General features: G+C 27.8%; 1 long non-coding RNA gene across 1 annotated transcript; it reads right to left on the bottom strand.

The window, feature by feature from the left end:
• Positions 1 to 986: 986 nt before the first annotated feature.
• LOC145958215 (uncharacterized) lies at positions 987 to 5,402 on the bottom strand. The gene is made up of 7 exons (XR_014433862.1): positions 5,388 to 5,402; positions 5,263 to 5,310; positions 5,033 to 5,098; positions 4,225 to 4,267; positions 3,765 to 3,836; positions 3,590 to 3,667; positions 987 to 1,308 (listed from the first exon to the last, which is right to left on the bottom strand). It is a non-coding gene; the product is annotated as an uncharacterized LOC145958215 (long non-coding RNA).
• Between the last annotated feature and the right edge of the window lie 9,539 nt (positions 5,403 to 14,941).

Consider the following 14,941-nt stretch of genomic DNA (forward strand, 5'->3'; position numbering starts at 1 on the left):
CAAAATGAGTAATTCCAATAAGAGGTTTTCACATTATATAAAAGATAAAATGAAAAATGTTAGTAACACATTTTTTTGTATACTTTTTTTAAACTACTCTTAATTATTGACTAAATTTATCGAGTGTCTTCTGGAAAACTTAGAACCTTTTATCAGTCAGAATCCTCTATAGGTAGTCCTTTCTAAAATTCCTAGCCACCTTTAGGATCAACAACTATCCCCATAAACAACACCAGAATTTTCAGCATGTTTTGCCCTCACTCGCAAGCTTTTTAGGAAACTTTCTAGAAGGTCACCCATCCATTAATACTACAAAAAAATCAAGTTTTAGCGACCACCAAAATCAGTCGCTATTTAGGCGAATTCAGTCGCTGTTACATTCAGCGACCGAAATAGCGACCGAAAAAATCCGTCGCTAAAACCCTGGTCGCTATTTAAAATAGCGACCGAAATTTTTTCCGTCGCAATTTAGCGACCGAAAAATCCGTCGGTAGGCATAAAAAATCCGTCGCTAAAATGTTGGTCTCCTAACTTTGGAGACCAATTTTGCGACCGAATTTTTCGGTTGCAATTTCCGTCGCTAATTTTTTTATTTTATATTTAATAAAATATTTAAAAATCAGTCTCTAAATCGGTCGCTAAAAAATTGAAATAGCTACAAATAAATTCGGTCACTATTTCGGTCGCTAAAAATTTAAAATAACTACGAATAAATTCGGTCGCTATTTCGGTCGCTAAAAATATAAAATAGCTACGAATAGATTCGATCGCTATTTCAGTCACTAAAAACTTGAATTAGCTACGAATTATTTCGGTCACTATTTCGGTCGCTAAAAACTTGAATTAGCTACGCATTATTTCGATCGCTAATGCTAACCAGTATTTTTAAATTATTTTTAAATTATAAATTTATACCTGTTAAAATTAACAATATATTTATTACACAATGTATAATAATAAACTAGAACATACTAAAAGATATAATCTCATCGATGTAAATTTATATTATAGTGAAAACTAGATAAAATATAAGCGTCAATATAGTATGCTAAAAACACAATAATAACATAAAACGTTTAAACTTCAACAAAGTAATATGAAATACAATAAAATGTCCTAAAACAAGTAAAATAAAGAAGCTTAATTAAGGGTCTTCTGCTATGTCATCAAGAGCATCATCAACAGCATGATCAGGATCATCTGGGGTAGTACTCGGTGCAGGAGGGGTTGGCCTTAAAGAGTCAATGTTGAGATGGCGTAGTATATACTGCATCTGCTCATCATGCTGTCGTATATGCTCTTCCAATGCTTTTAAAAATATATACACAAAGTGTATTATATATAAGGAACTAAGAAATGATGACAGATAAATTATCTTTTTATTGTTAAGTATGTAGCAGACCATACAACATGCAGGATTATCTACTTGAATAAATTATTTTGGAGATATCATATAATATTCCTTCAATATCCAGTATATATGAACATATTTGTTTCCGTCATTATTCAACCATATATATAAATGTAAGCAACTAAACCAATTAAAATCATGACTTTATTGCGGATTCAATCTCTACACTTTCTTTTATCAATAATATAATTCAATCTCTACTTTAGTTTTTAGTTTGTAAATGTATAAAAAGGAAAACAAAAATAATGAGGTTTGTTTGAAGTATTTTCCTATACATAATAATAATATAATAAAGAAGACTAAAGAGGTGTATTAATTTAGGGCGTAAGAACGACATTGGTGAAAATAAAAGCTGAGGACCCATAGCTCTTAATCAACATGAATCATTTTAGGCAAAGTTGTCAGCACCTCTTAAGAAAAAATGGTTGGAGTGTCTTCCACACATTTTTTGTTAGATACTACTCTATTTACTAAATTTTGTGTACAAATCTATATATACATTTAGAATTTTCATTTTTTCTTTTCATAAGCATTAATATTAAAAAAGTTACTACTAGTAGTTGTTATACGGACTAAAGACGGAATCAGAATAATTGGAATAGGTGAGATAGAAAAACATGTCAAATCAACTAATTCTTAGTTACAAGAAATTAATATGCTGAATAGTATTCATATATCTTAGAAAAAAGTTTTAATTATGAGTAAAATATTAAAGTTTTAATTATGAATAAATTAATTCCTCTCATGGTTAGTATATGAGAAAAAAGTTGAAATCAATAATAACATGAAAAATATATTAATTTATTTTAAAAGAAAGCTCTTAAAAAATGATTGCTGAAAATCTACGTTAGTATATGATGGAAATATCCTGCATTTAGTATATATATAGATACAGAATGAGAGAAATATCCAGCATTTAGTATATGTAAATGCGGAATGAGGGGAATATCCCATTTTAGAAATTGGGGATTTGATTGATTTTTTGTACCCTTAATTGTTCCCTTGATCATAAAAAGAGAGCATATGTGTGGGTTTAATATTACACATAACACAAGATTCACCAAACAATTTCAACAAACTAAAAAATTACAGCCGTGCTTAGGCACAAGAACAAGCTTAGAAAATACCATTTTTCAATCAGCCCAGACAAAAGTATCTAAAGAGCAGAATTCAATAGAAGAAAGCAAACATAATACACATGATGGCTCGACAGAGAATATTAAGGAGAAAGAATTTAGGATGAACTTTGTCCACCATGGATGTTGGAAAGGAATGTTGCATAACTATGGAGTAGCAACTGGTTTCATCACTTCAAGTAATTGATTCGAGCAATAACGGGATACAGAACACAATTGCCTTATGGTCATATTTTACAGCTTTGTTGTTTATATTGGTCAATAGGGGTGGGTATGCGGACCGGTCCGGCCCGTTTAAGGCCCGGTCCGCGAAATCCGCATTTTTAACGGGCCGGATCAATCCGGTCCGCGAAATAAATGGACTTAAATTTTCAAGTCCGTATCCGGCCCGTGAAACCCGCTGATAAACGGATAAGTCCGCGGGCCCAATTAAATCTAATTTTTTTTAATGAATATTGACACATTTAATGAGATTTTGAATTTCTTTTTCTTTATTTAACCTATGAAAACATGAGGAAAAAAAATACATATAAAATGATATAAATATACTTCTAATAGTAACATCAAACATTATATAAATAATAAACCAAAGTCTTAAATAACAAAGTTTATACATTCTAAATTTCTAATAGAAATATTTAAGTCTCAATGCCTTTAAAATTTAAAGTCCAAGCATACCAACTATTAACCAAATATTAAAGCCTTACTACCTTAAAACTTTAAAAGTCTTAATACACAACCAAACAAATTTAAAGTTCCACATTTAAACGGGTAATCCGCGGGCTCGCGGATTAAATCCGCAAAATCCGCGGACTTAACGGGCCGGACCTAAAAAGTCCATATGATTATACGGATTAAAAAAATTGAGTCCGTTATCCGTGAAGTCCGCGGACTTACGGACCGGTCCGCGGACTCGAGTCCATATACCCACCCCTATTGGTCAATAATTCACAATTCATGTTAAGGGGGTCAATCAAATGAAACAAGAGGTGGACATTGGACAACAATTGAACCAGAGAATATAAAATATTATTCTACAAACCTTAATTGCAAAGCTTTATCTGCCTTATCCTTGAGAGCCTTAGGAATTGGACCAGAAAGCTTGTTCCCTGTCAGATTACTGCAAAGACAATAAATCATAAATTATATGTTATCCAAGTGTCTGACTGGGAAAATTAATTATCAATTTAGTAGTTCTAACAAAGATTCAAACTTACAGAACTTTTAACTTTGGCAATTCTGCCAGAAATTCAGGCAGAGGTCCTTCCAACTCGTTGTGTGACAAATCCCTGGAACATAGAACACTTTGTTGGCGAAATTCACAGAAATTAGGAGCTGTCATGTAAGCTTCTCTAGAAAGTTGGCATAAGTATTGTATGCGAGGCTTCTAATTAGTCAATGCTTAAAAAGTTTAATATTTATACACAGTCAGTATAAAGATGTCTAACTAGTCATAATTTTTATAATGTTTAAAGTAATTATTATAAAAAGAAGCCTATGTGTAAACCTATGGTTATATAACCATCAATCATTTATGAGTTCAACTTCATTTATGCTTTTAACAAATCAAAAGAAGCAATTCATATAAACATCAAGTCATTAGCTGAAGTTCCATTTATAAATTTGGTCTTTAGCACAATTCCACCTGAATGAAAAAAATCCCAAAACAGAACTTACCACAATCAAATGCAATCACAGGCTTTAATTTTATTTCTTCCACCTGTGCAACACACATACATACAAATCATAAGAGAATAAGTAGATAATTTGAATTCAAGTACGTAAAACACAAGTTGCAAACTTAGAGTTCACACAAGCAGCAGTTATTTTGTAATAGCAACGCAAATATAACTAAATGCACCATAATCATTAAATTGAATAAAGTAAGGTTACCAACTACCAGATATTTTCAATAAAATACGGATTGTTCAAAAACAAAAAGAAAAGAATCAGAGTACCACACACTTCTTATTCCACTCGTTACCCATGTTGACATATAGCTTAAGCCCAATTGAGGCATTATCACCTGAATACATTTACAAGGTTGATTGGGATAAAAGCTATCAACAATCTAATAACCAGGTTTTATAGAATTAAAATAATTACAATCTCCCTTTTATTGACATTCAAGTTTGAACATGGCATAAAAGAACCATGATGTTCTGCACTCAACAAATACAAGATGTCAACAAATCACGAGCATTTGAATCTAAGTCTGAACCATTGAAAGATCCAATTTTATTCTTCTCTGACAAGTTTGTTGAAAAAAGACATAGAATCTGCAGGTTGAAGCACCATAAGCTGGTTCTAGCTTAAAAATATTTTTACTAGAGTGAAGTGTTTAAAATAAAAAACTCAAAACTCAACAGAAAACAAAGGAAATCAAAACATACTACTCAACCCCAGCAAAGTCCGTGGCAAAACAGCTCCAAAAGTCTTTATGTGCAGTTTCAACAATAAGTCAAAACAAGAACACCAGTCATACCTTCACTTTCAGTTTCTTAGCTCGTTTAGAAACATGCCGTTGAGAAAGCTCCCTGCTTTGTTGATCCTAATAAAATTTCAATAAATACATAAATGTTGTAAATGTGGGGAAAGTAATTGAGTACATAATGCACAGAAAACAGGCACAAAAGATTAAGCTATGAAGGTGAAAAATAAATATGCATGCCAACCAGCTCGAGAATTAAAATATAAGTATACACTTAATAATACCCTCCAACGATGGCGAAGCGAAGAGGAAAAGGCGAGAAGCGATGGAATCTGCAGAGGAAAAGGGGAACGATTTAACAGAGGAGGTGAAAGAGTGAGAGAGTGAAAGAGAGAAAAAGAGAGATTACCGAAAGACGCAAAAAGAGAAAGAGAGGGATTACCAGAAGACGAAAAAGAGAAAGAGAGGGAGAACTAGGGTTTAAGTTTTTTCATGATTTGGGCCGAAAGCCCATGGCGCCCTTTGTACCCAAGCATTCATTCATTGTCCATAATTGTGTTATACTACCCTAATCACTTTTATAAGATTTAAATACCTATTTAGTAATTTCATAAATTTTATTTTTCAATTTCTACAATTAAAAACAATTTTAGTCATTTATACATATTTTTTCTCTTTTAATCTCTGTCACCTATTTATTATAGGAACTAAAAGATAAATTTTATAATGATATAAAAATTAAAAAGAATTGAAAAAATAATATGATTAAGTGCTAAAATGAAATATTTTTCACTATAAGAATTAAAAATAAAATTCATATATTTCAACCTTTATTCGTAGAAAACGCTCCCCTAAAACTTTCTTAATCCTTTTTATAAGACCTTTTCCAAATTATTTGTGGCATTAATTACTTTTATAAGAATAACCTTAAGTAGAAATACATTAATTAATTAGGTAGAGACTAAAAACAATGCAATCTCAATAATTTTAATGATAATAACGAAAAAGAGGAATTATATAGATTTTTTACTACTTAATTTTTTCTACTGTTAACATTTTAAATTTTGACATGTTTATTAAAAAAAAAATTCAAAGACTAAAACTAAATAAAAATTTTAGTCTAAAAACATAAATTGAAAAAAAATTAAGAACATTTTTTTTGCTACAAATCAAAAGATATATTAAATCAAAAGATAATAAAAATTATAACTATAATAAATTTTCAAATATTAAATTTAGTATATATTAAAATTAATTAAATATTTGTATTTAAGAAATTATTACAGATTTTAAATATATATTTTAAAGTTTTTATTTTATTAAATTAATTGAAAATAAATTATATTTTATCACTTTTTAATAAAGTAAGTGAATGATAATGAATTAACTAAAATTTTAAAATATTTTAATTAAAAATATTTTTTTATCAATACAGTGACTAAAAGTATTATAATAAATAATGAAATTAAATAAATTAAATCTTATAATGGTTATTTTTTTAATGATACTAAATTAAATATTCTAATTATTTTACAATAAATTAAAATGAAAAGATAATAAAATATTTTAACTGATATTTCAAATAAAACACATTAAAATATTATAATCAAAAGAAATCCAGTATTAAATCAAAAGATTATAAAAATCATAACTAAAATTATAATAAATATTTTGATATTAAATATTTGTATCAAAAAAATTACTACAGATTTTAGATTTTATTTATTATATTTTATAATCAAAAGATATCTAATATTAAATCAAAAGATTATAATAATTATAACTCAAATCTAGATAAATATTTTGATATTAAATTTATTATATATTAAAATTAATTAAATATTTTTATCAAAAAAACTGATACAGATTTTAGATTTTATTTACTATGTTTTATAATATATAAAAAAATCCAATATTAAATTATAAAATAATAAAAATTATAAGCTTCTGTATTTTATCTATATATATATATAAATTACTTTCAATAGTAAACCAAGAAATCAAATTAGCGCAGCGGTATTGTGGTTGGCCCATCACTCACATGACCAGGGTTCGAAACTGGCTGTGTAATTTTAGTGAAAATATATTTATATAGGAAAGCCGCATCAGTTTAAAATTTAATACAAAAAATTTAGCGACCGATTTGAATTCGGTCGCTAAGTTTTAATTATATATTGCTACCGAAATGTAATCGGTCGCTAAAAAAAATTCAAAAGTTAGGATTAGCGACCGAATTACATTCGGTCGCAATTTATTTTAATAATTTTTCAATATTAGTCGCTAATTCCGTCGCAGAATATTTTTCATGAAAAACAATTCAACAGCGACCGATTTAGCGACCGATTTTCTCGCTACCACTATAATCGGTCGCTAATTCGGTCGCAAAATAGAGACCGAAAAATTTCGGTCGCTAATTCGGTCGCTGTTTTGGTTGGTCGCAAATTCGGTCGCAAAATAGCGACCGAAAAATTTCGGTCGCTAATTTTGGTCGCTATTTTGTATTTTTCTTGTAGTGTAAATACTCTAAGCTAAGCACACTTAACAATGAAGTTCTTTTGTGATGGGCTACTGAAAAGTAAATACATCCTATTGGTATAAGTAATACAAATCAATTTCTTTAAGTCATTTTCAATTGTATAATCTCATACTTGTACCAATCTTTGGATCTCTCTTATTTTGGTGTGTTCGGGTTATTACAAAATTAACTTTTAAGGTCAACATAGAAGTTTTAAATAATTATCTTAGCTTTCTAATAAAATTAAGATCAACTTGATAACATAGGTACATCTCTAGAAACGCGTTAAGACCACACAACGTCATAGAAGTTACATGTTGAGAATGATGTGTATAATGTTTAAGATATTGGTCAATGGTGTTGTAATGCTATAATATGCGATGAATAGATTATATGAATAATAATAATAATGTATAATGTTATGTTGTGTGAAAATGTTATTGTATGAGAAGTTATGGAGATGTATGATGTTTTGAATTACTATGATTAATGTTGAGATGTGATGATACATACTATAGTGAGTATTGCGATGAATGATATGGATAAGTCTAGCATTGTAGACTAGCATACGAGGAAATGAGTTGTTACGTATTGTGTTGTTGTGATGTAAATGTTGAGTCCATGCATTCATACTTTATTCATGGAATAATGTGAGTCTACGAAGGTAGGATATCATATGTCATCTACCTATATTTGGGAGGTGTTATGGAGGGGAAACTTTTAATGGGAATGGGAAGTTGTCATGGTCAGCTAAAATAATTCGATAAAATCCTAATGAACATCCCCCAGTTGAGGTGGTTTGGGGAGGATCACTATTGATGGGTGGTCCCTACACTATTCGATGGAGTGGTCTCATTCCACGACTCCTAGGCTATTTTGTATTCTCGATGATGAAGAGGAGATTGGTACCACATGCATATAAAATTAGGAGTATTCATTACCCGAATCTTAATTTGTAATTGATATATGTTGTGTGAATTATTGGTCATGAATGAGGAATGAATGTATAAAGATAGTTATTGTAGATGTATGGAAGGATACTTATATGTATGTGGGACGTTATTGATGTTATAGATGTGCATGTTTATCTTTTTGTTTTATATATGCTATGTAGGGATGAGATATATTCTCCCCCTATGTTTGTATGTTTGTGTCTGAGCTGAATGTCACTTACAAACTAGAATAGGTATAAGATGTGTTTGATTAGGGAGAGGCATAAAAAGAGGTTTGCTATGATAGTGTGACATCGAGACAAAGTTTTAATATTAGTAGTTATTTGCAATTGTTAAGTTTCTATTTCATTATGTTTTCTTGTCAATACTATATTAAATTAGGCGGTTGTGACTTACTTTGAGTCAAACTATTTTTTATATTTTCGGCATTTAATAAAATTATAAATTAATATTGTGAACCCTTTTACATCGTATCGTTTTAAACATATTTATTATTATTTTATAAAAATGTTGATGTAAAATTATTATTTTTTATTTAATTATTTGGAATTGAAGGGTACGTATCACAAATTAAATACAATTTTAGTATTTAAATTAATATTAACTTTATGCTAAATTAATATTACCTTCATTTCTTTTCAAAAGTTGCTTATTGTTTTTATATGTAAACTAAGAGACTTAGTTTTGTTAGGCATTTTTGGCTAGTGATGGCAATGAGATGGGACGACTAGCAAATAGTAGTTCTTCATCACCCACCTTATTTAATGTGAGTATCTATTTATGTCCATTTTATTTAATGTGAGTATCTATTTATGTCCATTTGAAAGAGCTTATCAATACCTTATATTTATACTTATCTTTCTTTATAAATACTTATAAGAGTGTTGGACAAATTTACAAAATATCTTATAAAAAGTTCATAAAATATTTTGAGCTTATTTTGATAAGTTTTTAATTATAATTTATTATTTAACTTAGATAAAACTTATTAGAAAATATTCTTGTTCGAATGCCAATGTAAAAATCAATTATAAATCTTTTTTCATTACCTTCTCCATAAATTTTTGTTCCTATTTATTTTCTTTCTCTTCACTACAAAATTTTTCTATCTCTTCCCTCCATAATTCACATTCATCTATTACCAAAAAAAAAAAAAAAAAAAAAAATAACTCATAACTTTCTTTTCTAAAACACCACATCTCTTTTTTTTGAAAATCTCTCGATCAAGGGTAAGTTATACCATTTATTAAATAAATATTTATTTAATTATTCGTTTATAACTAATTTTATATTTGAATTTCTGTGAGTACTAGATTTTTTTTTTGTCATTCCTATTGTTGGTCTTTTTTTTTTCTCTTTTTTTTTTTTCTTTCTGTTTACGCTTTGTGAAGCATAATAATAACTGAGAATCATAATAAAATTTTCGGTTTTTAATTAATTCTCTATATGTAAATATAGTTTAAATAAAAATTTACTGAATAATTAACATTAACTTGAACTTTTAAAATGAAAAATAATTAGAAAGAAGCCGCTCCTAAAAATGGATAAATATGTAAACTTAAATTTATTTGGGATAGTGTGCCCACTTGCCCACCAACCACGCTGTATACGTGTATTGAATGTTTATCAGATATGAAATAATTTAGTGGTTAATTTTTGAAATTAAAAAATGTTATTTTATGTAAAAATAAAATGTATTGAAATCTTTTTTTATTGTAATCAAATATTAGCTTTTCTTTTCAACTTTTGATTATGTTCGGTAAAACTTGCTTATAAGTGAAAATTTGTAAGTTAATTAAAAGCTTATAAATTATAAATTAATTAAGAGTCGAAAACTAATAAGTTAATTTATCGAATTAAAATTGTTTAATAAATTAGTTAATGAATTAACCTACTAATATAAAATGATATATTTATTTATTTAATAATAAGAGTGAGAAAATAAAATATAGTAAAAATAATTTCTAAATTAAAAACTATATAAAATAATTTCAAGTAACTTAATAAATTTTTTTATAAATTATATATTACTTCAATTAATTTATAAAAATAAATCATAAAAATTTAAAATAAATCCTTGTAACAATCAAGTTTATTTAAGTCAAAATAGTTTATAAAATATTAAAAAAAAATATAAACTCTTAATGTCTTACCGAATACACTCTTTAATTATTTTACTGACACTAAGGATAAAACATATTAAAAACTAAGAAAAAGTAACTATATTCATTCATAGTATATATTATTTGACAAGTGAACAGAGGCAAATTCTTTCTTTTAACATTTTTTTTCTCCCAAATTGTTTAGCATTACGTACACAATATAAAATATAGAAAAGTACAATAAAAGGTCGGTGGCTTTTTCTGTGGGTGTATTGGAAAACGACTTTCATTTTTTTTTATTTTATATTTGTATACTGTTCTAAAAGGAAGAAGACTCTTATTATTTATTTCTTTTGCTGAATACTTTTTTTCCCTTTTATTGTTAATTTATTATAATTAATCGTGATCAGTTCCGTATATTGTATTTTTTAAAAATTTCCATACATGCCTCTAGACACTTCTTGCAAAAGAAATATCCATTTTAATATTAAAAAATATAATATTGTTATATGAGTTAATCACTTATACACTGTTAATATAAATTTTTTTTTACATGCAATCAATCATATTTTTTAAATAATTTTATTTTATTTTTATTTCATTAAATAAGTAATTGACGTGACGCTATTAAAAAATATGATTGGTTAGCAGAGTAAAAAAACTTTACATTAACAGTGTATAAATGATTAACTTTTGTTATATTAGTCTTTAAAGTTTTAAAAATAAATAAATTCTTAAAAATTTATTTTTTTTCAAGACTCTAAACTTAATTATTTAGTACTGTCATTTTAGTCTTTAAATAATACAAATATGTTTATAATTATTTTAGTGACATTTTTTTATTATTTTTGTTTAAGTTATTGTTATTGACATTGCATTTTTAGAAATTTATTTAAATTTTTGTTAAGTTAAAATAGTACTTAGTCGAAGTAACCTCTTCCATGTAGGTATGGCAACGGGGCGGGGCGGGGCGGGTTTTACATTCTCCGCCCCCGTCTCTGCAAATTTAAACCGCCCCCGCCCCCGCCCCCGATACTCGCCGAGGATAAAATTTAGGTCCTCATCCCCGCCCCCGGCGGGGTTCGGGTTTCCCCGCCCCGCCCCCGCCTCCGCTCTTATTTTTTTTTCTTCTTTTTTTCTTTTAAATAAATATGAACAATTTTAAAAAAAATAAAAAAAAAGTAAACTAATATAAATTTTTACATATAAATATTTATAATTTTAGTTTATATATATATATATATAAATAATTTTTTAATTATATTATTAAGCAGGGCGGAGGCGGGGGCGGGTGGGTATTAACATCCCCGCCCCCGCTCCCGCCCCCGCCCCCGATTTTATCAATCGGGGAAAACTCGAACCCGAACCCAAACCCGATAAACACGGGTTTTCCCTATCCAAATCGGGGCGGATTCGGGCGGTACCCACGGGAGCGGGTTAGATTGCCATGCCTACTTCCATGAGTTGCTAATTAATAATAGCAATATTTCACGCTTTTTTTGTCCCTTTCTTTCTTAATGATGCATATTTCACACATTGTTTTACAAAACTATATGGTCATTAATTATTCAACTAATTAAAAGGGCACTATATGCTTATAAATTAAAACAAAAAGGAGCTCTTTTTTATAAGTAGTTGAATATTTTTTTTTGGGTGAATTTTATAAGTAGTTGAGTAAGACATGATTATACGACACCGAAAAAACATGGTTATGTAAGATTATTATAACTATAAAAAAAATGTCAACATTAAATTATAATCTAACTATAACTCGCGTTTTAAGATACAATACACACTTGGTGTAAAAAAAAAAAAAAAAAAAAACATACAATACACACTAATTTGAATTTGATACGGTCACCGGCGGAACTTAAAAGTACACCCTTTCATATATAAGTAAACAGTGGTTAATTTTTCTTTTTTTCTCGACTATATAATCAAATCAGTGTTATTTAATGTTGTTAAATAAAAAATATTCTTAAGTACTATACAACTTAAGAGTATAATTAATAAAAGTATTATAATTTATTATCCAGACTACTTGTACCACACAACTTTACTATTTTTTTTTCTACAATTTAAAATTAATTTATATATAATATGATATTATATATTAGATATATAGATTAAATATTAATTTGGCACTCCCAAAATTTTGCATCAATAGTTCCGCCACTACTATGGTTAAGAACTTAAGATAGTGAAGAGGCTCGCCTTTTTATTTTAATTTACAATTTTTTGTTTTAATTTACAATTTTTTGTAATGCATATACGATATTGCCTTTTTTTTTTTTTAGTGAAACGATAATACAGTTACGTAAAAATATTGTAAAATATACGTCATTCAGGAAAAAAAAATATAATAAAAAAAGTTGAGAAATAATGAAATATAGTTACTCTACTATTTAGCAACTCATGGAGCAAGTTACAAGAGTGTCTAGGGAAAGTGGGAGACCGTTTCTGCATACATGAATATTTTAAAATTTTGAACAAAGTTAACGATTAACATCAGAAGTTAAAAACCTAAAGATTACAAATTTATTTTAGTTTTGAGTTATTTTATAGAGTTTTATGGTTTTACACTAATAATATAAATTAGTTTTACATAATTAACTACTCACATATCATCATTTGTATGGATTTTTAGATATTTATTACTATTTTTTTGGATCATAATTTTTTCTCTTCTCTGTTGTTTCAAAATGTTGTTTTACACGTTTCAAGTAATATTAATTAACTTCTTTCATGTATATCTTTATTTAACAATGGTTATTCTTAGTGTAAAAAAAATTGTTATTCTTATTCTATAATTACTCTTGTTAAAGATATTAAGTGGGAGTAGTTTGAACTTAACATCCTAATGTTAAATAATTTTTTAAAGGTTGTGCAGAAATTTTATGCAAAAAAAAAAATAGTTCATAAGGAATATAAAAGTCAACAAATTGCCATAAATGATATTTTGTGATTGTATAGTGTAAACCTACTTTATTAGAATATTATTAAATTATATTAGCGTCAATTTTGTCAATAATAATGCAATTTTTATCAGAATAATTTAATATTTTTTATTTATTATTATCAAGTTATGATGATGAAGATCCAACATGTCAAGATAAAGGTCCTTTGAGTAACATTGGAGGTCTCATGATAAGGTCCAAGATGAAAAGAATGAAACAAGTTTTACAAGGACTAATTATAAAGATCAAGGAAGGTTTAGATCAAAGTTCAGAGGTTGTATCAAAATGGATCACCTTCCTAAGAGCTGATGAAGACATAAACCCAAATTAATGAGAACATGACAAGCCCAAACTCATATGATCAAGAAGAAATATTAATGGCCTGAAGTTTAAATAGTTTTGGGCCGAAAAGTTGATTAAGTCCAATTTTTGTGTAATTTTCATTTTATTTATTTTATTAAATAAATCACATGGTTTTCCATGTCTTTTAGGCTACTTAGTGGAAAATAAATGTCTATTGGAGACTTAGTGGGGTTAGTGGGAATTTAATTCAATTAAGTGAGAAGTTGTTATCCTACTCTATAAATAGGATCTTCTTGTAAGCATCTAAGACATATTTGAATATAACCATATTTTGAGTTTCTCATTGTGAGAACTTTTTCCTTTGTTCTTAAATAAGAACTTGATAGTGTTGGTTCTACCAGTAGGCTGTGGTTAAAGGTCACACTTCTTTATTTTGATAAATTTGGTTCTACTGACGGGTCGCGTTTAGGGTCAAGTTCCTCTTTGTTCCTTTACCTATTTCCAAGACGGTCTTGCATTGATAAAATCTTATCATTTGGTATCAGAACTTTGACTCTTGATTTTAGGTATTATCTATCTTTTATCCTTTTATCTTCTTAAATCTAAAAAAAAATTTCTTATTGTTTTTGTTCTTTTTCTTTGTTTTATTCCATCATTTGATCATTTTTTTTAGTTGCACTTCTTCTCTCCTAGTACCATTAAAGAAAAACGAAATTAAAAAAAGAAGAGTAGAGAAAGTGTTGAAAAAAAATTGAAAAAAAAAGTTGTCACTAAATTGATTTTGGTTTATTGGTGGTGACAGGTGACTTATGATTTTATTTTTGCTGGCAGTTAAAAAGTTAGAGAAAAAACCAATACTATTTTGTTGAAAATATATCTCTAATTCTATGTATATTGTCTTCTTAATGTAATGTAATAAATGTAATAGTTAGGTCTTTAAAAAGAGAACTAAAATTTTCGTAAGCTGTATATGGATACTTTTTTCTTATGGAATATGAATTTTAGTGTATCTACTAAAATTAACTTATATACTTATTTTTTTTATAAAAAATTATTCATTTCGTCAAATGTAATGAGCTGCCATGGTCTCTATATTTTGTGGAATTGTACTAACTAAAATGTTTAACTAAGAG

The sequence above is a fragment of the Cajanus cajan genome, chromosome 5 (assembly GCF_000230855.2).
Source record: "Cajanus cajan strain Asha chromosome 5, NIPB_CcT2T_4, whole genome shotgun sequence".
Classification (NCBI taxonomy): domain Eukaryota; kingdom Viridiplantae; phylum Streptophyta; class Magnoliopsida; order Fabales; family Fabaceae; genus Cajanus; species Cajanus cajan.